This window comes from Panthera uncia, chromosome A2 (assembly GCF_023721935.1).
Source record: "Panthera uncia isolate 11264 chromosome A2, Puncia_PCG_1.0, whole genome shotgun sequence".
Classification (NCBI taxonomy): domain Eukaryota; kingdom Metazoa; phylum Chordata; class Mammalia; order Carnivora; family Felidae; genus Panthera; species Panthera uncia.
The window spans coordinates 54,915,318-54,940,556 of NC_064816.1; the positions used below are offsets into that span (position 1 = coordinate 54,915,318).

Below are 25,239 nucleotides of genomic sequence, written 5' to 3' on the forward strand. Positions count from 1 at the left end.
ACATCAGGTCATAATCTCATGGTTCATGAGATCAAGTTCCACATTGGGCTCTATGGTGACAGTGCAGAGCCTGCTTGGTCTTCTCTCCCCACCCCCACCCCCGCATCTCTCTGCCCCTCCCCCTGCCCGCGCACTCACTCTCTCTCATAATAAATAAATATTAAAATATATATATACATACACACACACACAGGGGCACCTGGGTGACTCGGTCAGTTGAGCATCAAACTTTGGCTTGGAGCATGATCTCACGGCTCGAGTTCAAGCCCCATGTCAGCTCTGTGTTGACAGCTCAGACACAGCCTGTCAGATTCTGTGTCTCCCTCTCTCTGCCCCTCTCAAAAATAAACACTAAAATTTTTTTTTAAATATATACATATATAGTCTCTTAAATTACAAAGAAAACAAAAGGCGGAGCTATAAACCCAAGCTACAATAGTGCTAGCTTTTATAATTTTCCAGGTATTTACTTTTACCAGAAATCCTTATTCATTTATAAGGTTTTGAGTTACTGTCTAGTGTCCTTTCTTTTCAAAGGTGAAGGACTCCCTTCATGTAGGCCAGGTATAGGGGTAATGGTCTGTCTACTTTGCTTTATCTGGGAATCTCTTAATCTCTTCCTCATTTTTGAAGGACAGTTTTACCAGATACAGGATGCTTGGTTGACAGCTTCTTCTCTTCAACACTTTGAACACATCAACCCATGCCTTCTGGCCTCCAAGGTTTCTCATTAGAAATCTACTCATAATCACATTGGTGAAAATAAGATGAAAGAAAGCTATCTTCCTCTCAACGCTACAGATGTTAATAACGTACCTTATTGCGTCTTATGCCACAAAACCCTTTCCTATAGTATTGTGATGCAAACATAGTTGTAGCCTCATTTTAACACCAATCAGAGCTTAAGCAAAAGGAAACAGATTTCAGGTATAAACACTGAGGTCTTCAAAGCCAAAAATTATTACAGATTTCCAAACTAGAAAGGAAAAACCCACTGAAGCACCCCAGATTTTAATTTTCTTTTCTTTTTTTTTAAATGTTTATTTATTTTTGAGACAGACAGAGCATGAGCGGGAGAGGGGCAGAGAGAGAGAGGGAGACACAGAATCCAAAGCAGCTCCAGGCTCTGAGCTGTCAGCACAGAGCCTGACGCAGGGCTCGAACTCACAGACCGTGAGATCATGACCTGAGCCGAAGTCGGACACTCAACCGACTGAGCCACCCAGGCACCCCTAATTTTCAATAAAATAAATATTAGTCTCTAATAACCCGCCTAAAACACAAAGTTCTTTGGAGTCCCTTTTAAAAAAAAAGAACGAAAAGTCTTGAGACAAAAAAGTGAGAAAACCACCGTAGATTATCTCTAGCCACTATCAGTCCATGTCTCGCTCTGCACCATTGGTGATGGAATCACAAACACCCCAATCAGCCCCTGGCTGCACCTAGGTTTTTTGGTCCTTATAGCCCAGAAAGCTGATTTCTGGTGACCTGACAGCTTGTCTTCTCCTTTTGAAAAATTTTCCATCTTATTTATTGTCTCCATTCTTTTGTTTTTCCCATTTTTTTCTATTTTCCTTTTTATTTTTCTTTGTTCTATTTTCTTAAATTTTTTTTCATTCTTTTTGTCTTTTCTCATTTTTCTCCTTTTTCTTTTATTAGTCAGTAAGCATAACTACTGTTTTGTATCATTAGTATTGTTAGTACAACTGGGTTAGGAGATCATCATGCAGCAGGGCCTCACGGCCATCTCTGCTAACATACTACCCATATCGACAATTATGAGCTCCTCAAGACCACTGGCCAGGGTAACTTTGCCAAAGTGAGGTTGGCCCAGCACATCTTGACCGGGACAGAGGCGGTGAAGGTCATTAAGAAGAGTGAGCAGAGCTCCTCCAGCCTGCAGGGACTTTGCTGTGAAGCACGCAGCATGGAGGCCTTGAATCATACCAATACTGTAAAGTTATTTGAGGTGAGTGACACTGAGGAAGCACTATTCCTTTTTTAGAGTACATTAGTGGAGGAGACATGTTCGGTTATTTATTGGACCATGGCCACATGACAGAAAGGGGCCAGAGGCAAATTCCAGCAGCTAGTATCCACTGTGCAGTACCGCCATCAGAATGGTACAATCCATAGGGACCTGAAGCCAGAGAACCTGCTTTGTGGCATGCAGCTAAATATAAAAATTTCAGACTTTGGCTTTAGCAATCAGTTCACCATTGGCCATAAGTGGAATACCTACTCTAACAGCCCCCCTTATGCTACCCCAGAACTCTTCCTGTGCCAAAAAGTACAACGATCCACCATGGTGGATGTGTGGAGCATAGGAGTCATTCTGGCACCATGGTCACCAGTGTCCCAGCCTTTTGTGGGAGAGGACTTCTGGCAGCTATGGAAGCAGATCCTGAGGGGGCAATGCCACACTGCAATATTCTTATCTGTTTAATGTGAAAACCTCTTGAGAAAACTGATGGCCCTCAACCCCAGTGACAGTAGAACGTTAGAAGATATTATGAGGGGGGGGCGCCTAGGTGGCGTCTGACTCTTGATTTTAACTCAGGTCATGATCTCATGGTTCATGGGATTGAGCAAGACTCCTCGCTGACAGCATGGGGCCTGCTTAGGACTTTCTCTCTAGCTCTCTCTGTCCCTCCTCTCCCCTGCCCCCGCCCACCCTCTCTCTTTCTCTCTCTCTCTCTCTCTACCTCTCCCTCTCAAAAATAAATAAACTTAAAAAGAAAAAAAAAAAGATAAAATGGCCCATGGATAAATATGGGCCAGGAGGAGAAACTCAGATCTTACACAGAGCTGCCTCATGACAACAAGAACCGCCGGTGTGACCAAGGTGATGATGAACATGAGCTATGGGTGGGACCAGATCCAGGACCCATCAACAGGCTGGATGTATGACAGTGTGATGGCCACCAAAGTGATCCAAGCTCAAGAAATCCAAGGTGGAGGGCCACCCCATCACAGTAAGGCCCTCCCCTTCTGCTGACTCCAACAGCTGCATTCTTTCCCCAACCCAGAAGGTTCAGCAGGTGTCTAACGATGAAGTGAAGAATACCTACAGCAAGCCTGATATCCCCACCTGGTTCTCCAAGGCAGAGAATCAGTGGCCCGAGGAGGACCAGGAGTCAGGATAAATGGCCACAGGGCCTTCTCATCCCCTACGCAGGCTGGAGCTGAGGACCACCATCCTCAGCTCAGCCCCCTAGCATTGGTGGGCCTCCTCCTCCACCACCAGTAGCATGGCGCCAGAGGGAACCAACTGTCCTCAAGGTGTGTCATTGAAAGAAAATCTGCTCCAAACCAGACAGCGTGATAGTATGACCCAAGCCTCTGCCTCTGGGGAAGGGAGGCGGGGGCGGGGGGTGGGAGGGCAGGTCCTTCAAGTTTATTCTAAGACACTTCTGTTCAGGCTGCCCAGCAAGAATCAGAACAGCAAACAAAACAGAATGAAGCCAATTGAATTTCTCATGGTGGATGGCCAAGGCAGAAATCAAATCAAAGACCGTGGGGAGGTTGAGCTGTGCTCCCTGCATTTTAAATGTAGAGAAAGAAGATGCTGAGCTCCAGGGAGCCTGGCAACACAGTACAGATCAACCAGAGACTGGACACAAAGAGCCGTGGGCAGGAGCAATGTAAGAAGTACATGCTGTGCGTGCAAGACGCTTGGGCAAGAGGAGTTGGTAAGTATTGATAAGGAAGTCTTCACCTCTGTCATATACTATTTGTTTTCTAAATGTCTATTTCTGGTTGTTGTTCATTTCTTCCTTTACTGATATTTTTGTATTTAGTTGAATTTTTAATGTAATTTTTACATACCATTTCAATTCCCTCTTCTTTCCTCTTGTGTATATTTATTATTTTCTTAGTAGTTACGTCAGGGATTACAATTAACATCTTAAACTTATAATAACCTAGTTTAAACAATATCAATTCGTTTCAATAGTATACACTCTGTTCTAATTTCTGTCCTTTCTCTATATTACCAAAGATTACATCTATATACACTGTGTGGCTGTTATGACAAATTTATAACTTTCATGTTATAAATGTAAGAAAAAAAGAGAACAAAAAGAGCAAGAATACTGGCTTTTAAATTTGCCCGCATAGTTATCCTTACCAGTGTTATTTCTCCTTATGGCTTTGAGTTAGCATCCAGTGTCTTTTCACTTCATCCTGAAGAACTCCCTCTAGCATCTCCTGTGGGGCAGGCGTACCAGTAAGGAATACCCTCAACTTTTGTTCATCATTTGGAAATATCTTAATTTCTCCTTCATTCTTAAAGGATAGCTCTGCCAGACACAGAATTCTTAGTTGATAAGATTATTTTTTTTTCTTCTTTCAGGACTTCAAAATATGCCATTTTTACTGTCTTCTGGCATCCATGATTTTTCATAAAAAATCAGCTGTTGGGAGCTCCTGGGTGGCTCAGTGGCTTAGACATCCAACTCTTGATCTCAGCTCCAGTCACGATCTCACACTTCATGAGATGCAACCCTTTGTTGGGCTCAACACTGATAGCACAGAGCCTGCTTGGGATTCTTTCCCTCCCTCTCTCTCTGCCCCTCCCCTGCCTCTCTCAAAATAAATAGGGAACATTAAAAAAAAAAAAAAATCTTGAAAAAAAAAAATCAGCTGCTAAAATCTTATTTAGAATCTCTTATATATGACAAGTTGATTCTCTTGCTTTCAAGTCCTTGTTGCTTTGAAAGTTCAAGTTACTACTCTACTATAAATGTGCCTTGGTGTAAATCTCCTTTGAGTTTACCCTACTTGGAGTTCATTAACCTTCTTAGATGCGTAGATTCATTAGATTTTGGCAGGTTTGGACCATTATATTTTCAAAAATGTTTTACCCCTCGTATATATTCCCCCTCTGGGGCTCCTAGGAAGTATATTTGGCATGCTTGATGGTGTCCCACAGGTCACTCAGGCTGTGTTACTTTTTGTAATTCTTTTTCCTGTTCCTCAGACTGAATAATTTTGATGGTTTTATCTTCAGCTTGCTGATCTTTTCTTCTGTCTGCTCAAATCTGCTCCTAAACCCTTCTAATAAATTTCATTTCAGTTACTGTACCTTTCTGCTCCAGAATTTTTTTTTTTATATATTTTTTCTTGATGTTCTCATTTTGTTCAGACATTGTATTCTCCATTTCCTTTAGTTCTTTGTCCATGGTTTCCGTTACCTCTTTGAGTATATTTAACACAGTTAATTTAACGTCTTTGACTTACAATTCCAATGTCTGAGCTTCCTCCGAGATAGTTTCTGTCCAATTCCTTTGTTTCCTGTGAATGGGACGCACTTTTCTGTTTCTTTATGTTTCAGATTTTTGTTGTTGTTGAGAAATGAACATTCTGAGTACTATAATGTGGTATCCTGGAAATCTCACTCTCTTGTTCATCAGGGATTGCTCATTGTTGCTTGCTGAAAGCTGGAACCGTCCATTTGTAAGCACACCACTCACTTATGAAAGATCAGTAGCCTATCCCTGCGTGAAGCACATCTCCATCCAATCAGGTTCCAGAGTTTCAAAACAGTTGATTCTAACCACTCTCTCTAGGTCAATGGCTTTGACTGGTAGAGGAACTGACCTCCAAAGCTTCCCACTCTGTCATTTTGTGTGATATCACTGTGGTCTATAGCCTCAATTTTTTTTAAGTTTATTTTGAGAGAGAGTGAGCAAGCAGGGGAGGGGCAGGGCAGGGGGGAGAGAGAGGATCTCAAGCAGGCTCTATCTGCACTGTCAGCACAGAGCCCAATGCGGGGCTCAAACTCACGACCTGTGAGATCATGACCTGAGCCAAAACCAAGAGCCAGATGCTTAACTGACTGAGCCACCCAGGTGTTCCTATAGTCTTAATTTAAATATCAGTGAACGAGTCCAATTTTTAGTCCTTGACCAAACTCAATCAAGTCCTTGAATCACTGCTAATTCTCTCAGCAGAAAATGCCAGGTACATGCCTATTTTTTGAACAGAAGTATGATTTGTTTTCTAGTTTTGGTAAGGGATCAGAATGAGTCATTCCTTCCCTAAATGTTAGTTCTTCCTTAAATCTTTTGTGACCACAGAAGACCATCACAGGAACAGATTTGACATGCGGCAGAAGACGAACATAATCTAATAGCACAGACTCAAAATATCAAACTAGTGGCTCCTGGGTTTATGTACTGTTCAAAATATTAGAAGTGAAATGTCGTATTAAGAGGTAGTTGACTGGGAACATGGCACAGAATTCCCTTCAGGAGTCATTATTTGGGAATGCAAGCTGGTGCAGCCACTCTGGAAAACAGTATGGAGGTTCCTCAAAAAACTAAAAATAGGAACTACCCTACGACCCAGCAATTGCACGACTAGGCATTTATCCACAGGATACAGGTGTGCTGTTTCGAAGGAACACATGCACCCCCATGTTTATAGCAGCACTATCAACAATAGCCAAAGTATGGAAGGAGCCCAAATGTCCATCAACAGATGAATGGATAAAGAAGATGTGGTGTATATACATACAATGGAGTATCACTCGGCAATCAAAAAGAATGAAATCTTGCCATTTGCTACTACGTGGATGGAACTGAAGGGTATTATGCTAAGTGAAATTAGTCAGAGAAAGACAAAAAACATACGACTTCACTCATATGAGGACTTTAACAGGTAAAACAGATGAACATAAGGGAAGGGAAACAAAAATAATATAAAAACAGGGAGGGGAAAAAAACAGAAGAGACTCTTAAATATGGAGAACAAACAGAGGGTTACTGGGGGGGGGGAGGTTATGGGAGGGTAGAGGGGCTAAATGGGTAAGGGGCACTAAGGAATCTACTCCTGAAATCATTGTTGCACTATATGCTAACTAATTTGGATGTAAATATTAAAAAATAAAAAACAAACTGTTGAGTGTGGGGGCGCCTGGCTGCCACAGTTGGTAGAGCAACCAGCTCTTGATTTCAGGGTTGTGAGTGCAAGCCCCACACTGGGTGTAGAGATACTTAAAAATAAAATCGTAAAAAAATTAACAACAACAACAAAAAAAGAGTCATTATTCAACCGTCCAGTGCTCTGAAGAAGAGTTAACACTTCTCTGTGCTCAGCACACATTAGGAACTTGAATATTCCTTTGCCTTAATAGAAGCATCTTTCTGGATGCATACATAAGAAAGGATACAAAGAATGCTCCATACAGGTAAAGTACTTAGCTCTCACTCCAAAAACCTTCTCTCTTTAAAACATGCCTTTTTTGGGGGCGCCTGGATGGCTCAGCTGGTTAAGTGGCTGACTTTGGCTCAGGTCATGATCTCGCGGTCCGTGAGTTCAAGCCCCGCGTTGGGCTCTGTGCTGACAGCCCAGAGCCTGGAGCCTGTTTCAGATTCTGTGTCTCCCTCTCTCTGACCCTCCCCCATTCATGCTCTGTCTCTCTCTGTCTCAAAAATAAAAAATAAATGCTAAAAAAAAAAAAAAAATTAAAAAAAAAACATGCCTTTTTTGAAGTAAGAAATTTCTATCAGTAGGATAAGCTGAGAGTTACAATGGTTGGAAAATTAATGTCCTAACAGTCAGCAATTCCCATCAAACAAATTCTTCCTCCAAAAACAGCCAAACTACATCAACAGTTAACCAGTTAGAGGCTGTAACTATAAATGAGTTCCCCATGAATAGGACATAATCACTGGTTAGGAGCAAAAGGGGAAGTTGAGAACTTCCTTTCAGTATCACCAGAAATGGATACAAGTCAGGGCACCATACCATACCAGCACTGCCTAGGCATCTTTGGTTAATCCTGTCTTTTCAGGAGCAGTTATCTCTGTTTCCTCTTTCACCAACTCGGCTATGCTTGCCCAAGCCGACCCCTATCTGCGTAAAGCCTGTCAAATAGGCATTCTTGCTTTTAGAGCCACAGTCACCATCTTAGACCAGGCTTATACACATCATACCCATTCTATACAACTTGTAAATCCTTTCAACCAGAGTAATGTCCCTCATATTTTCTTGTCTTTTCCTTTCAAATACGTAAATATGGATAGATTATCATGACGAGATGTGGTTAATGTGAAAAAGAGAGGTATCAAAAATCTGTTGCCTTTACAGAACATCATAGAGCTTCCTGCCTACGCTCTTGAACGGTAACATACCTGAAAAACACAAAGCCTGCTGCACCTGGAACTACCTGAGCAGCAGTGCATACCACCTGGATTTCTTACAGTATTGCCCCAGTCTTTCCTCATTTTTAAGGCCTACCGTCCTCTCAAATCTATCACCTCAAATCAATCACTGCCAAAAATCTAGACACCTACTTCCAGGTTTGGCCACATGAACATATTTGGAAGGTCATAAGTCCACTTCTCCCCTTTCCTTGATGCATCTCTCTCAGCCAAGAAAATACAAGTGGGGGAAAGAAATCTGCCCCTGCTTCAAAATGCATATTCAAAACACATAAATACACAGGGACAGACTTACATGTATTATGAGTGAACATTCTAAAATGTAGTTAGATTTTTTTCTGTGAGAGAGAGCACAAGCAAGCACATGTGCCCAAGCAGGGGAGCAGCAGAGGGAGAGAATCTTAAGCAGGCTCCATGCTGAGCATGGAGCCTGACGTGGGGCTCAATCCCACAACCATGAGATCACGACCCCGGCCTAAATCAAGAGTTGGACACTTAACCAACTGAGCCACCCAGGTACCCCAGGTTTTCTTTAAGTATGGTACAGAACAAGATAATGTTTCCATTTGTGTTTATTAGGCTGAATCCTATGAAAGTGTCATGTTTGGTCAAAACCAATCAACTTTATAGGGTTCACTATTGTCTCTAAGGTAGGAGGGATTGAGGTATGAAAATATTTGTTTTCAAGGTTTCCTTCTGTACAATTGGATTTATGAAGTGTATCATTACCTCCTCCTCACATCCAAAAACTCAACACCTGTCCAAAAGCCTCCTATCAAATCTTGTTCATACTACATCACCCCCTTTTGTGGGTGGCTCCTCATGTGTCATGCAGTCAAAAAGAAAAATTCCTCCAGGACAGGAACTATCTTACTCCTTTGGCATTTCCCTAGCGTAGCACTCGGCACGAAGCACCATTTGGATACTTGCATGCCTGAATAACTACACGTCCACTTCCCCTGTATCACCAGGGGTAGAACTTGTTCCCTACCAGAGCAGTAAGAAGGAGAAAAACCAACTCCCTTCTCAGATTCTGACATGCACTGTTTGATTTTGGCCTGTGAACAACCACAGGTGAAGTTATTCGTTAAATGTGTGTGTACACCACGTGTCTAGGGAGGGGGTACATTCCAAGGCTGGCCAACATGAGCTCCTTCCTCCTCACTCCCCTCTAACCTCCCACCTGCTTCTCAAACTCACAAGTGGAATCTTGCTACTGCCTCATGGCTCCAGTGGGCTAACAGAAATCTGGCCACAAGGTTCCAACCTTCATAGAGACAGCACTCCTTTCTCTCCCCCAAGTAGATCGTGGGTGCTCTATAACTCCAGACGACTTTATGGGCTCAGAGAACCGCAAGCCATAGAAGGCTGCCATTTGCCAGAGTGGTGGCCAGTCATATGTACACAGAATTTCATGTTGACGGCATGCAAAATGATTAGCTATAACTTTAGAAGATAATAAGCAAAGGGAAAAAAGGAAGAACTGGCAGACCCAGTGTACTTTTTTCCTGTAGAAAGGCAATCATTTTTTACCAATTCAGACTAACATTCCTTTAACAACCCTGAAAATAAAGACTGGCCCAATGGTGTGATCTTCATCTGTGAAAATTAATTAACTCCCTCCTTATATATTAGAATTAATTAATAAAAGGAAAAAAACATTTTTAACTCTTGTCAAGTTTGGGACATTCCTATGGAATCTGCTATTACAACCCTCTACCAGGAGTGACAAACAAATCTATTTTGTCCAAGTTAGACAAGAAAAGTTAGTAAAAAATCCATCTAGAATACAGATTATAAGTAACTGTGTATGTTCGAATACTGCAAGAAATGACCACAGAAGACAAAACATGAGGGGGCTTGGTCAGTTAAGCTTCTGACTTGGGCTCAGGTCGTGATCTCACTTTTTGAGTTCGAGCCCAGCCCTGTGCTGACGGCTCAAGAGCCTGGTGTCTGCTTCGAATTCTGTCTCCCTCTCTCTCCCCCACCTCCCCCTACTAGCACTCTGTCTCAGTCTCTCAAAAATAAATAAACCTTAAAAAAAAAAATGAAATACATAAAAGCTTTATGAACATAACTTAAAACCTAATACTTGCTTTCCAGTGTCCTTTTTCAATCCTTTACATTCGGCATCCGGATACTAAGATGAAAAGATGTGGGGCACCTGGGTGGCTCAGTTGGTTGAGCGACCGACTTTGGCTCAGGTCATGATCTCACAGTCCGTGAGTTCGAGCCCCGCGTTGGGCTCTGTGCTGACAGCTCAGAGCCTGGAGCCTGCTTCAGATTCTGTGTCTCCCTCTCTCTCTGACCCTCCCCCGTTCATGCTCTGTCTCTCTCTCTCTGTCAAAAATAAACACGCTAAAAAAAAAATTAAAAAAAAAAAAAAAGACTAAAAGATGTGTACCACTGCCCCACCAAATCCAAGGCTCACTGGGGGTCAGAAACCAGCAGGTTTTCTACTATTCGTACAGCTATTGCCTTGCACAAGGGTTTGGACGTGGTGGCTGCTCAATGAAACCTACTGGCTACATGAGCCATTATACAGTATTTGTCCCAGATACATAGGGGAGAGAATTTCACTGCTTCCCTCTGTCAGGGCACCTTAGTAAAAGCTTCTTCTAAACTTGATGGATGAAACTGTCCTACAAATTGACTAAGGGACCAAGGGTAGAAAGAGTACCAATTTAATCAGAAGCAAACGTGTTTTGAGCCTAACTTCAACAGAGTTCTATGCAAGATGGAAAACTGCAAACTTATCAAAATGTATTATGAAGCAGAAGCAAAGAAGACAGCAGTACTGTCCCAGAGACAAAGAATGGAAAAGTTAAAAAAAGACACATGTAGGTGGGTAATTAGTATGTGATAAAAAGATTTCTAGTCAGTGAGAAAAGGATGACAATATAATGAAATACTGAGACAACGATACATTTAGGAAGATTCTGACATCATATTGCATCATATATAAGAATTCCGGGGGCGCCTGGGTGGCTCAGTTGGTTAAGCGTCCGACTTTGGCTCAGGTCATGATCTCGCGGTTTGTGAGTTCGAGCCCGCCGTCGGGCTCTGTGCTGACAGCTCAGAGCCTGAAGCCTGCTTGGGTTCTGTGTCTCCCTCTCTCTCTGCCCCTCCCCTGCTCATGCTCTGTCTCTCTGTCTCAGAAATAAATAAAACCTTAAAAAAAAAAAAATGAATTCCAATGCGCTAAATACTAGGGGAAAACATTGTTTTATTGCCCTCAGGATAGGTTGGGCCAACATATAATAATGTAAACTCCCCCACCCCCCACACACAAATCAACAGTTGACTACAGGAAAGTTTCTTTACTACAAAAACACACCATCAACCAAACCAAGCCATGAGAAACAAGGCTGGAATGTTTGCAACATGAAAAAGTGTCAATATTCTTGCTATAGATAAAAAGTTTAGGTTAAAACAAAAACCTGTCTCACTTGGGCTTTATACAAAACAGTCAAATCACAGAAGAAAAATAAATGGTTACTATTTTTTAAAAGTTTAATCTATCATCAATGAAATGGAAATGAGGTATCATTTAAATTTTTCCCACTGAACTGGCAACCATTAAGAAAACTGATGACTGACATAGGCAACTATATAAATAGAATTCTCAAGCTACAAATGTTAAGTACGCAAACTTCTTGGAGGCTGTATGGTAATATATACCAAATTTTAAGTATGAATAACAATTATAAGGAAATGATCAAATAAGTGGACAAAGATAAATATAGTCACCAAGTTATCCAGGAGGGTGACAGAAACCTATTCACTTGCTTCTGTAATTTAGAAACAAGTTCACTTCAGGAAAATTCTAACCACCTCTATACAGTGAGGTTATTCTTGCTCCTCATAAAGAAGTGAATGAGCAGGGCTCCATGTAGGTGACAGCTTTGAAATTGCTGAAAGGGTACTCAAAGTCATCTTGCCAGTTGGGATATTGCAAAAGCCACTGCAGTATGACCAAGAGCCAAAGAAAGCCAAAATATGAAAGGATCTTGAGGACAGCCAATCCGCTACTCTCATTTTTCAAAAATGGAAACAGAAGCTTAGGAACTCACTTGAGAGTCATCCTGTGGCCCTGCTTAAGGAAGTCTCTGCACCCTACAGCCTCTGGCCTACTGATTTCAAACATGAATTTCTTTTTTTTTTTTTTTTTCAGCCAGAGAACACAATAGAGTGTGTGTGTGTGTGTGTGTGTGTGTGTGTATAAAAAGCCACTTGGAGAATATATTTTTAGTTCTTTCTTTCAAATGCTTAGCTTTGGGGGGGGGGGACGGACATAAATTAGTCTAGGATCTACCCTGAAGCCCCTCTCCTAGAGTAGGTAAGATGCATATATGTGTGTGTCAGACACACACATGAAATACAAGTCACAGGGATTCAAGGAAAGCTAAGAATAGTACAGGCTAAAAATGAAGCTGGTGGTACCTGAGCCAGGCAGGATCCCAACAGATGTAACAGAAATGAAGGGACCTGGCAGGAACCAAGCTGAAAGCAGCAGGGAACAAAGTGTCCTAAGGAAAAGTAAGTAAAACAACTCTCAATAAAGGGTCTGTATCAGAGAAAGCACAAAACCAGGAAGACCAGCTGCAGGCAGTTTGTGGAGGGAAATAACCAAGGGCACTGAAAAAACAAAGGGCTCTGCGGGCAGGGAAAGAATAGGACTTAGGAGTACTTTTAAGACTATGACTATCTGGTAGCACTTTAGGAGAAGGACTGGGGGAGAAGGGGAGTGAGAAATCAGTAAAAAGACATTTAGGGTATCTATAGGATTCCAACACTGAAAATATGGCAGGCAAGGGAATGCTCACACTTGGCTGTTTCTTTCACACCTACTTCATGCAAAGGGCATTTCAAGACACTTGAGTTGAGATGATCACATTGTTTATTTTTTTAATAAATTTTTTAAAAAATTAATTTTTTAGAGAGAAAGAAAGAGAGAACACGTGCGCAGGGGAGGGGCAGAGAGAATCCCAAGCAGGCTCCCCGCTGTGACCTGAGAAGTCCGATGCTTAACTGACTGAGCCACCCAGGCGCCCCTATTATACACCATTTAAAAGAAGTAGATTTCTTAGGATAGAAAGGTGATTTGTGAGTGAGGCAATTTGTTATCCTTTTGGCATTTAAATTACCAGTTGACTGGGGCAAGAATCTATGAGGCAGTCTTTCCCCAACACCTATTACCTGTTACAGCAAGCCACGATACAACTAGTACTGTTTCCTAAATATTTCCAACTCTGTGCTTTCCAAGCCCACGGCAGAATCCCACTTCTTGGTCTCTGGTGTGGTGTGACTCATTCTGGCCAGTGAGTTGTAAGCAGAAGTGACGTGTCCCTCTGGGCTGGAACATTTAACTTCAGGAGCAAGACCTTCCAATAGTCCTTTTTCACTTTGCCAAGATGCCCAGCAATATTCCATATTGTCGCTGCTCCTTCAGGTGGAGTAGGAATTAGGCAGAGCCCCTGGAAAACTCATGATGCACATGCTGCACAAGCAGAAAATAAACCTGTGTTGCTTTCGACCATTTTGAGGTTATTTATTGCTGCAGAATAACCTAGCCTATTCAGTCTCATTCCGCTGGAAACTTCACTACCTGGAAATTTACATATCAAAAGAGAACAAAGCATCCTTCTTTTTACAAACCCTTAAACAAAACTAAATAAAATTTACATAAGCTCTTCTTCTATATGTTATTTTTCTCACAACTATTAGGGTTAAAGAAACATTTGGCTACTTGGAATATGAAGTGCCAGTTCTAATCCCACTACCTGGGGACTCCATGGTACTGAGTGCATCCTTTCAGGCCATTTCCGTGTCTGCAAAGAGATGGTAATAACTCACATGCTGCTTAGATTGAACTTTGAAGTGAAGCTTAAACAAGGTAACAGTTGAGCTCTGTAAGAGAATAATTATATATACACACTTTGTTCCATGTATCACTCATGAAAAGGGGGAAAAACTAAGGCAAGTTTTACAAAGAAGCAAGTTTCTTGAACAGTATGGTACTGGCACAAGAACAGACACTCAGATCAATGGAACAGAATAGAGAACCCAGAAATGGACCCAGAAATGTATGGCCAACTAATCTTTGACAAAGCAGGAAAGACTATCCACTGGAAGCAAGGCAGTCTCTTCAGCAAGTGGTGCTGGGAAAACTGGACAGCAACATGCGGAAAAATGAATTTGGACCACTTTCTTACATAATACACAAAAATAAACTCAAAATGGATGAAAGACTTCAATATAAGACAGGAAGCCATCAAAATCCTCAAGGAGAAAGCAGGCAAAAACCTCTTTGATCTTGGCCTCAGCAACTTCTTACTCAACTGGTCCTCAGAGGCAAGGGAAACAAAAGCAAACATGAACTACTGGGACCTCATCAAAATAAAAAGCTTTTGCACAGCGAAGGAAACAATCAGCAAAACTAAAAGGCAACCTACAGAATGGGGGAAGATATTTGCAAACGACATATCAGATAAAGGGTCAGTATCCAAAATCTAAAAGAACTTATCCAACTCAACACTCCAAAAACAAATAATCCAGTGAAGAAATGGGTAAAAGACAGGAATAGACACTTCTCCAAAGAAGACATCCAGATGGCCAACCAACACATGAAAAAATGCTCAACATCACTCATCATCAGGGAAGTACAAATCAAAACCACAATGAGAGGGACGCCTGGGTGGCTCAGTCGGTTGGGTGGTCGACTTCGGCTCAGGTCATGATCTCGCTGTCTGTGAGTTTGAGCCACACGTCGGGCTCTGTGCTGACCGCGCAGAGCCTGGAGCCGGTTTCGGATTCTGTGTTTCCCTCTCTCTCTGACCCTCCCCCGTTCATGCTCTGTCTCTCTCTGTCTCAAAAATAAATAAACGTTAAAAACAAAACAAAACAAAACAAAAAAACCCACAATGAGAGACCACCTCACCCCTGTCAGAATGGCTAACATTAACAACTCAGGCAACAACAATGCTGGCAAGGATGCGGAGAAAGAGGATCCCTTTTGCACTGCTGGTGGGAATGCAAACTGGTGCAGCCATTCCAGGAAACAGTATAGAGGTTCCTCAAAAAATTAAAAATAGAACTACCCTACAACCCAGCAATTGCACTATTAGGTATTTATCTAAGGGATACAGGTGTGCTCTTCCAAAGGGGCACATGCACCCCAATGTTTATAGCAGCACTATCAACAATAGCCAAAGTATGGAAAGAGCCCAAATGTCCATCCACGGATGAATGGATAAAGAAAATGAGTATTACCTGGCAATCAAAAAGAATGAAATCTTACCATTTGCAACTACATGGATGGAACTAGAGAATATTATGCTAAACAAAATTAGAGAAAGACAAATATATGACTTCACTCATATGAGGACTTTAAGAGACAAAACAGATGAACATAAGGGAAAGAAAGAAAAAATAATATAAAAAAGGGAGGGGGACAAAACACAAGAGACTCTTAAATATGGAGAACGAACAGAGGGTTACTGGAGGGGTTGTGGGAAGGGGCATGGGCTAAACGGGTAAGGGCCATTAAGGAATCTACTCCCGAAATAATTGTGGCACTATATGCTAACTAACTTGGATGTAAATTAAAAAAATAAATTGGGGAGCCTAGGTGGCTCAGTAGGTTGAGAGTCTGACTTCAGCTCAGGTCATGATCTCATGGCTCACGTCAGGCTCTGTGCTGACAGCTCAGAGTCTGGAGCCTGCTTCAGATTCTGTGTCTCCCTTTCTCTCAAAAATGAATAAACATTAAAAATTGTTTTAATAAATAAAATTAAAATTAAAATTAAAAAAGCAAGTTTCTTGAAAAGCAATTCTTGTTAAGAGGACTTGGCAACCCAGCCCAATAGATTCTCCACTATGTTGCGCTCACTGCTCTCGAGCTTTCTAAAGGCAGGTACCAAACCAAGAGCAGAGGCTTTAGTCAGAGACCCGGATGGTAGTGCCTTTTTTTTTTTTTTTTTCTTTTTTGGTAAAACAGACTGGAAAGCAGCTAGCTAGTAAAATAGACAGTTACACAGAACCATTTCAATAACTCAAAGCTTTTATAGCAACCCTTGCTTATCTCAGACATTTACCAGTAAAATAGATTGCTCATAAATTGCTAAAAGGAGCCCATAGTGGGCTGGCTGGCTAAAGAGGAAAACCAAACTAACTGCTCCTTCTCCATTCCATCCCTCCAAACCAACTCCTTTTAATCTGTGTTAAATGCACTTCTAAGGAAGCACCTCTTTGAAGGTTTAAACACATTTGTATTTGACTCCTAGCCCCACTAATCTCTCAATGTGTGTTTCTTTAGGTAAATTATAATATCAAAGTCATTCCTTACCCATACCTGGGGTACCACCTGCCTTACTCAATAGGGTTGTGACGTTCAAGTGAGAGGATTATGCCCTATCCTAGCATTATCTATTCAAGTATCACTTTGTTAAACATAAACCCTTCAAGAAGGCACTAGAGTGCCTCCCCTCCCCCACTCCATCTGGCCCCCGTACATATACTCATTCCCAAATTGGAGATAATGCAGTCATTCCATCTGCCTTAGCATTTCCTTACCTCCATTCATTTGCTTATGCCAGTCTCTCCAATTACAATGGGTTTCCCAAGTCTCCCTTCCATACCACAACTCTACCCAGCACCCACCTAACCCAGCCATTTGAACACCTCTAGCATTTTCTTTAAGCTATTTTTATGACTCTCATTTGCCTTGTTTTACAATTATTCCTAAACCTCCAGTGATCTTCATTTTATACTCCCCACAGCTGTCAGCAGTGTTTTCTTACAGCAGACAATAAAAATCTGTCAAATGAACACAAAACACAGTTCAGCATTCAGGAAAGCTCTACATATTAATCACTGGCCCAGAAGCATAACTTACATGTTACAAATAGTAATTTACTGTGCAAAGTTAGAACTGGAAAAAATTTTTTAAGTTTACTGAATATTTCAAGATCCATCCTAGAATAATTTATCTCTGCCCTCAAGGAGTTTAGAGTAGGGGTGGGGGGAAGCAAAGTCATGTAATATCATTCCAACCAAACTAAGGTCTACAGTGGATGTACAAAGCTCAAGATCACTTAGCCAGAAAGCTGTTGGTCAAACACCAATATGTAAATGGTCAGTCAGAACATGTAAACAGACCTATTTCTAGCATGTGTATGATGGAATCCAGTATTTTAAGGACTCAAGTGTCAAAGCAAAGAATTTGAATGAAAGCACAGATGATCCTTTGGGGCCCATTCCACCAGCAGGAATGGATCCAGATCATAAATGCAAAACACTGCTGGTGGGAGTGTAAGCTGGTACAACAATTGGATAATTGACAGTATCTATACCAAAGTGTAACATACTGTTATGGGCTGAACTGTATCCGCCCCAAATTCGTATGTGGAAGTCCTAACCCCCAATACCTCAAAATATGACTATCTTCAGAGACAGGAACTTTAAAGATGTGATTAAGATTAAATGAGGTCATGAGAGTGAGCTCTAATCAATATGACTGATGTCCTTATGAGAAGAGACTAGGACACAGGCACGTGAGGACACAGGACAGCCATCTACAAGCTAAGAGAAGTCTCCAAACAAACAAATCAACCCCGCCAACACAACACAGCATCTTGAGCTTCTAGCTTCGAGAATTATGGCGAAAATTTTTTCTTTTTGTTAAGCCAGTCAGTCTGTGGTATTTATTACAGCAGCCTTAGCAAAAGAATACATATACATTTTAAGCCTAAAATTAAGCCTTTCCACTCCTTGGTATTAACCTAATAGAAATACGAACACATATTAGTCAGAAAAACATTCTGACCACACAAGAACATTCATACAACATTATTTGTAACAGCCAAAAGTTATAAGCTACCCAAATGCACGTCAATAAATTAATAAATACATCTGGTATACCACACAATGGAACACTTCTGAGCAATAAAAATGGAGTTGAGAACTGCACTCAATACAAAATCTCACAAACAATAATGGATCAAAGAAACCAGACACAGAAGAGTACATAGCGTATAACTCCATTTATATAAAGTCCAATTCGGGCAAAAATCACACCACAGTGCTAAAAATCAGGAGACTCATTACCCAGGGACGAGGGGATGATAATGACTTGAAGGAGGCACAAGGGGGCTTCTAAGTTTACAAAAATCCTCCAAGTTGGGGCACCTGAGTCTCTCAGTCGGTTAAGCATCCAACTTCAGCTAAAGTCATGATTTTGTGGTTCGTGAGTTTGATCCCCACATCGGGCTCTTTGCTAAGCGCTCAGAGCCTGGAGCCTGCTTCAGATTCTGTGTCTCCCTCTCTCTCTCTCTCTGTCCCTCCCCCGCTTGTGTTCTCTCTCAAAAATAAACATTAAAAAAAAGCCCAAAAAGTAAATTATTTATATAAATATCTCCAAGTTCACTTACTTGTGTGCTTTTCTATAAGTATGTTCTGCTTCAACTTCAAAGTTTAGCAGCATATAAAAATGACAAATTACTTAAAAATCAGGGCAACGTTTTACTTATCCAGCGTCACCATGCCAAATAACTTTATTCTGGAACTGAATCCATCAGGTTCTTCACCTGTTGCCATTAAACATCTGAAAACCACAGCTAGCCTCATGGTCCCCAGCTTCCCATCACAGTGTTTATTAGAAGTCCCATAGGTCAAAGGATTCAAGTGTCCAGTCCCAGTCATAGTTAAATTCTCACACCATATTTTAGTCTATTTCATAAAAGAAAGGTATTAAAGGATGCATTCATAGGAAGAAAACAACCAGTTAACTCTGCGGTCTTCCTCTGGATAGTGAATGGTGGTTTTTTCCTTTTTACTTCTGTATTTCCCTAGTGTGTGTGTGTGTGTGTGTGTGTGTGTGTGTGTGTGTGTGTTTCCTTTAAAAGAACGGATTCATTTAATAACCAGCAAAAGAGAAACACCATTTTATTAAATTTTTTAAATGCTTTATTTGTTTGTTCTTGAGAGAGAGCGTGTGCGCAAATGAGGGAGAGAGGCAGAAGGACAGAGAGAGGCAGATAATCCAAAGCAGGCTCCAGGCTCCAAGCTATCAGTACAGAGCTTGACGCAAGGCTGAACTCAGCAACTGTGAGATCATGACCTGAGCCGAAGTCACTTAACTGACTGAGCCACCCAGGTGTCCCGAGTAACGTCATTTTAAACAAAAGGTTGTTGGGGGGGTGTCTGGCTGGCTCAGTTGGAAGATCATACAACTCTTGAGATTGGAGTTGTGAGTTTGAGCCCCATGTTGGGTGTAGAGATTACTTAAAAAAAAAAAAACATTAAAATAAACAGTAGTGGAAGAAAAACCTTTTTTTTAATGTTTAGTATTATTTATTTATTTTGAGACAGAGCACATGCAGGAGCAGGCAAGGGAGGGGCAGAGAGAGAGAGAGAGAGAGAGAGAGAAACAAAGAGAATCACAAGCAGGCTCTGCGCTATCAGCACAAAACCTGATGCAGGGCTTGATCTTGACCTGAGAGGAAGTCCAGAGTTGGACTGCCCCACACAAGAGCTCCAGACAAATACATTTTTAAAAGGAGTCAAATGCTGGGGCGCCTGGGTGGCTCAGTCGGTTAAGCGGCCGACTTCGGCTCAGGTCATGATCTCGCGGTCCGTGAGTTCAAGCCCCGCGTCAGGCTCTGTGCTGACAGCTCGGAGCCTGGAGCCTGTTTCAGATTCTGTGTCTCCCTCTCTCTGACCCTCCCCTGTTCATGCTCTGTCTCTCCCTGTCTCAAAAATAAATAAAACGTTAAAAAAATTAAAAAAAAAAAAAAAAGGAGTCAAATGCTGAGGGCTTTAGGGCAATCATGTGTAATCAAAAAGGGAGGGTGGTGTATCAGAAAGAGCACTGAGCTATGTGTTTCAGCAGACCTAGATTAGCATTGTCTAGGAGCTGGGCCACCTGAGCACCAGCAGTAGCTCTCTCAGACACAAAAACAGAAAAGGCTATCCTCTCAGCGTACAGAGATGTTCTAAGCACCAAATGAAACCTTATGTAAAAGGTAGGCAACACACAAACACTAAAAAGCATCTATTTAAAGACAAATATCACGTAGTAACGTTTCTACAAAACGTTAGTACTCTTTAACAACCATCAGCTGGCACAGGTCACAGGATTTCAGAGGGGCTCTTACCCTGTGGGCTGCCCAGATGACCCAGAGTTATCTCTGGGGGTCCCCAGATCTCTAAGTGCACAGTGCACAGAGCACTGTTGGTAGACTGACTACCATATGTTAAGAGGCACTACTTTTCATAAAGTCTGTGCTGTTACGACTGGGTTTTTTCGGCTCTGTCACGTATTCTCAAATTAACTCGAACTAAGAGTTTAGCCATCTGAAATAGACTTTTAATTAAAATTGCATACAAACATTGGAAACCAACGATGTTAACTATTTACCTCCCAACGCAATTTTTAAAGGATTCCGGAACTGGGCTGGGTGACTCCAGGAAAGCCAGTAGCAAGCATAAGCTGTCGTTACTTGAAGAGTCAGGGAGAACAGAGACGCTCCTTCACTGGGTCTGGCAGCAGTCACACAAGCAAGCTCATTTGAGAGCCAAGTGAGGTTACAGGATTCCTAAACTGCCCAGGTCCCCAGACCTCCCTAAACATGCTTCAGATTTACTCTGCCCCTAAAGCAAACAGTCGGAGGCAACCAGGAAATGGACAACAAAATCAGTCAGACTGATCTCCACGGCAGCGATGACATCACCAGACAGCCCGGGAGAGGCTAGAGGTCCCCCGCATTAAGTACTGCATCTTCAGGCAAATGAACGAGGCCAACACTGTATGTCACCACTGGAACCAACTCCCAAGCTTTCTTCCTCCCCCACAGAGATATTCTGCAAGTAGCTATTCTTAAATTTGTTTTTGAAATCACAGCCTGAGTACTAAAATTGAAACTAGTCAGAGGCACTGCTACAAGGCCTGTTCTGATTTCACCCACGACACATCACTTTTACCTTTGATTCACAAATCACACTGACCACAATTACCATGAAAAAGTTTTAAAACATAAATACAAGCTATTTTTCTGTGTTTATGAAAAGTCAGAAAATAGAAGGAAGATGTGAAAGCAAATACTGAAGAGATCAACACATTGAAAATGTTTCTGCAGCAAACTGCAGAAGCACAACCTACAGAGCTATTAGATAGCATTAACAGATAAATGTTTGATAACACATAGGAATGGATGACTGAGAATACAATGGCAACCTTACATGGGAGATAAGAGTCAGCAGAAAGCCAGTAGCCGCAAGGGGGGGGGGGGAGGAGTGCTAATTTCTAGAGCTTCAGTCTCCTTCAGAGGATGACATCAGTGCCAAGGGAACCACTGTTTAGCCTTACTCAAGAGGATTCCACCTCCTTACTTCCCTGGAAAACCTTGCTTATAACTCCTAGTCCAATATCTTGTCAAATCCTCAGCCATATTTGTTGAATTATATAGATACAGAATTAGGACATTTTATCACAGGCATAATAATGAGAACTATTTATGTCAAATCTCAGAAAGGAACAGTGTATAAGACTATCACATGTGTGTGGTCTGAATTTGCTACACCTTTGCACAGAAAGGCTAATACCAAATATAAGGGCAGAGATGTTATTTGTGTAATTCTCTTTGGAGGTTTATTAAAAGCTAATCAAATAACCAAAACCATTTTTGCTTCACTCGGTGGTGGGGTCAGGAATCGGATGCAAAGCCATACTGTACTATAAAGCAGTGCTTTTTGATGATGGGGTTGGGGGCTTAGGCCTGGTTGGCCCCCCAAAACATAACAAAACAAGCAAATGCCCCAAGTGATTGCTGAGAATCACCTGGAGAGATATACTAACAAAACTATTTTTAGAATGCCTTCTCCTACATTCCACCCTTCTGTTTGTTTACTCATGCAGTTCTACCACAAAGGCAAAACTCACATCTCCTTTGAAAGGGAAGACAGAACAGTTGCAAAAGAAGGGACGGCACAGGGTTTTGTTTAGTATAATACGGACACTGTAACTGGTAAGCACTATATTAAACTTTCTTCATCAGCTAAAGAAAAAAAATCCAGCATGCCAAATGTGCCTTTGCTCAAAGAGCACTGCAACAGCTAACGTTTGCAGTGTCAAATGGCAGTGACATGAACTCCCTCCAGTGAACAACAACAACAAAATGCCACTAGAGCAAAAGGAGAAACAAGCTTAGTGTTGAAGGTTACTCTTCAAAAAGCATGATCAATTTGAAACTGTAATATTATCTTCTGTACTTTCAAGAGCAAACCATACAAATGCCACTGCAATTAACAAAGCCTTCGAGTTGGCCGGAACACCAGACTGCCTACTATGAACTCACTTGGGAAAAGGTGAGAAACCACTCTTTCCAAAAGCCTCAGGTTCTACCACCAAGCCATTCCACAACAGAACGCCTGACCACAATCACACACCATTTTTAAATTCCTTTAGGACAGGAACCACACCTACCTCTCTGAGTCAATAACCAGTAATGCCTCATACATGCTAGATACTCAAAACATCCGAATGAATGAAAAAGTGCTCATCACTACTCCCTTCCAAACACAGACATTATTTAAGACTTACCACTTAAGTACTACGCACTTACCACTCGCTTAAATACATCAGTTCAGGTATAAAAGTTAAAAAAAAAAAAAAGAAATTAGAATACAACAGGGTGGTGAGGACTAAGCTTCAGCTTGGACAGTATCTTCAGAAGCACTCACAACTCACCTTCCAGTTCTTAGACTCAAATCTGAGCAAACTCTCCCAAGTCTGAAGACAAACACACTAATAGGAGACTCTATTAATCCGTGGATGAGAAGTCATGCGGCTAATCAGCTGCTTAAGTCACAAGGAAGAGACAAGAGCCTGTTCTTTTGGAATCCAAAGAGAAGATACAGTATTTTCAACAGGAAAGAACCAACTGGCTAGATACCCACACACTAAGGTTTTAAGAAAGGCTGTCCACACGGCAGGATTGCCAGACTTAACTTGTTTGACCAAAGATTTAAGTAACAAAATTCTTCAGACCTCAATCAAGCACTCTGCTGGAACCGTAGAGCTTCTCCTTTACAAGCACTACAAACAAGCTGTGTTAAAAGTCACAACCGCATAGAGAACAGCTTACGGTTTATGAGGTAGCACTAAGGCAGCTACCAGAATAGGCTTTCAAACGCATCACTAAAAACAAAGGAGGCAGAGAGAGGCAAATACACCAGACAGCGAAAGATGGATCACAAACTTCAGCAGCATGGGAAGGCAGTACAACCCAGGGACTGATCAGAGTGCTCCGGAGTCTGACCGCCCGGGGTCGAATCTCCCTCCAGAAGTTATTTACGGTGACCTTGGACAAACAAGTTAACCTCTCTGTTCTTTGACAATAATGGTTACTTCAGAGGGCCGTTCCGAGGATTAAACATAATGATCTGTGCAAAGTTCTTGCCCACCTGCCCAAAATACAACACACGCTCAAATGCTTGCTATTATTCTTCTCGATTTTCCACTTTTAAGAACCACTATGCACCAAGGTTCAATTTAATGCGGTAGAAGATCCCCCGACGCGGTGGAATCCCAACACAGCCCGACAGCCAAACACCATCTTCCCCCCCCCCCCCCCCCCGTAAGTTTGAAAACTTCTCTCAGGATTTACAACATACTTAGGACAAAAAGCTCCCTGTCTCCCAGAGCCAGAGGCGTCTCACATGTATACAAGTGCTTGGGGAGAGCCCAGTGCACGTGATCTGACTCACTGCCTTGACTCAGTTGCTGTCAGGGAACCTCTCTCATTAGCAGGGTCGGGCTGTTCAACTGAACAGACAGATAGGAACGTGGCTCAGCCTTGGGCGCCTGTTAACAAGGCCCGCGCGGTCGGCGGGTCCCGGGCCAGCGTCCCCCGGACAAGTCAGCGGGCGGGGTCGGCTCCGACACACTCCGGCTAGCTACTCCAAGAGCCCCAGCCCAACAGCGCGTCCCGCCGCGGCGCAGGGCCCCCAGTGTCCAGAGGCCCCCCCCGAATCAGGAGACCCTCCCGGGTCTCGGGTCTTGACGCCACCAATAAACAAGGCGTCCGGGACAGCCGGCCCGGGGTCCGCAACCCGGCCAGAGGTCACACCCGGCGACCTCTGACCTCCCCCCGGCCGGGCGCGGTCCGGGCCTGCGCTTGGGCCCTCGGCGACGCGGAGTTTCCCCGCGAGGCCTGCGCTGGGTCCAGAGCCTACCCAAGACACGGACGACGCGAGGCCCAGGCGACCGAGGAGCTGAGGAGGGGGATGGGACCAGGCCACCGGCCGGGCTGGGCCCGCTGCTTACCGCGGCCGCTCCGCTGGGGGCTCCGGGCCGGGCGCGTAGCTAGGGCTCCCACCAAGGAGGAGATGCAAGGGAGGACAGAGGCAGAGAAGTCCAAGTTCCGGTTCCAGAGGACTCCTCGGCACTCCCCAAGCTTTCAACGCCGCCGCTGCAGCCGCCTCAGGCTTTATGGCCAAGACTCCGGCTCCGCTCCCACTTCCGCCACCGCCGCCGCCCCGAGCGGAAGTACCTGTCACGAGACGCCCGACGCCAGGAGTGCGGGGGAGGAGCCCCGCCTCAATCTTCCGTCTCGTTCCGGCCGCCTCTGGGCTGAACCTTGATCATGTGGCACAAACATGTCTGCCCCTTAGTGGTTGTCGCCATCTTTGAGGCTCGTACAATGAGCAGGACGGCGCCATGTTGAACCCGCAAACGGATGTCTCAGCCATTCCGTTACCCTGGAATAATGAATGCCAGGGAAGAGAGGACGTGAATAAACTGGCTCTTCCATTAGTGTCCTTCTGCAGAAGGCCCTGATCACAACTAAAGAGTCCTACTGTGTGCCCTGAGTTCTTCAGGATTCACAAAGCATGCTGTAGGAACAGGCTTTCTTAGGGAGAAATCTGAGTGTTAAGACGCAAGAGTGTGGTTATTTGACAAACTTACAATGGGTTGAGGAAGGGCACCCGTATATATTGAGTATCTCCCGTGACCCTGTACTATAAACCTTTGGATCATCTCCATTTTAACCACTTTAGGGAAAGATTATGT

General features: G+C 42.9%; 1 protein-coding gene across 1 annotated transcript in view; it reads right to left on the bottom strand.

Moving 5' to 3' along the window:
* RAB7A (RAB7A, member RAS oncogene family) overlaps positions 1-24,720 on the bottom strand; it is a 71,175-nt gene extending 46,455 nt beyond the window's left edge. The window contains exon 1 of the mRNA XM_049641105.1: positions 24,493-24,720. The gene's annotated coding sequence lies outside the window, so the exon portion shown is untranslated. The remainder of the gene's footprint in view (positions 1-24,492) is intronic.
* Positions 24,721-25,239: the final 519 nt, after the last annotated feature.